This window comes from Anarrhichthys ocellatus, unplaced genomic scaffold (genome assembly GCF_004355925.1).
Source record: "Anarrhichthys ocellatus isolate YVR2014 unplaced genomic scaffold, GSC_Weel_1.0 scaffold3257, whole genome shotgun sequence".
Taxonomy (NCBI): domain Eukaryota; kingdom Metazoa; phylum Chordata; class Actinopteri; order Perciformes; family Anarhichadidae; genus Anarrhichthys; species Anarrhichthys ocellatus.
In genome coordinates this window covers 4742-5977 of record NW_022283231.1, presented here as the reverse complement: position 1 = coordinate 5977, position 1236 = coordinate 4742, and positions in this window count along the sequence as shown.

The window sequence follows — 1236 nt, the reverse complement described above, 5'->3', positions numbered from 1 at the left end:
TACTTCATAGTATGCGACATTCTATACTTCATAGTATGCGACATACTGTACTTCATAGTATGCGACATACTGTACTTCATTGTATGCGACATACTATACTTCATACTTCACTATACTTCATAGTATAGTATGTCGAAAAAGGTTTTAAAAAGTGAAAGTATAGCATGTTAATAAAAAGTCATAAAGTGATAAATCATAAATAGTTTTATAAAAGTCATAACATAGCATATCCAAAAAGAAAGGCATAAAACAGTTCATAGTATGTTGAAATAAGTCATGTATGTGTCCGTGTACCTGGAGAGCAGATTCTAGAGCCACCAACCAAGAACAGGATCATTTAAGGACCCGTGTGTTTGAGAGATGAGGTCAGTGTGCTGCTGTCCACCTGTTAGTCTGGATACCTGATGGAATATTCAACCCTAAACAATCATCACGAGAAGGTTATTTCCTCAGTTCGTCCAAACACACCAATAGTACGAAGAGTTTTTCATGGTTTTTATTGCACCTTCCTCAGAACAGACAGCTTGTAGCTCATACACAGACAGCGGTGTTATTAGCTCATGTAGCTCGTATTGCATTGGTTGATCAGAAGTGATTTTGGGATCTTTGGGGGATTCCGACCTACGTTGAGATCAGATTTTTCAGGTATAAATGCGTCCGGGATTTAACATCAGCGGCTAATTTGAGTTCATTCTTCACTTCACAGTGTACAAAAAACTATGTTGAAGGAAACCTTTGGAAGCAAATGTGTTTTTTGTTACAGGCTCTCTATATATAATTCAGATCATAATCTATGATTCACGAATTGTCTCCACACGGCTCTCAACATGGCCGAACTGGCGGCTAACAGCTAATGGTGCTAAAAGCGCTAACAGTGCAAACAACAACAACAACAACAGCGCTGACAGAGCTAACAGGTAACAGGTAACAGCTAACAGCTACGTTTCATAACGTCACACGATATCACGTCCTCGGAGCAGCCGGGGATCGAACCGCCGATCTACGCGTAGAAAGATGGTCGAAGCAACAAAAACAACTTGGTTAGTGTTAAAAACCAGCTAAAGATGTAACATCACGTGACTTAGTGACAAAGAGTCACCACATCAAGAGCAACTTCACACGGGACACCAACGCTGGAAGTCCTCCACTCCTCTAGATCTCTACATAGATGAGTTATTAGATATTAATTAAGTCCTTCACTCCTCTAGATCTCTACATAGATGAGTTATTAGATAT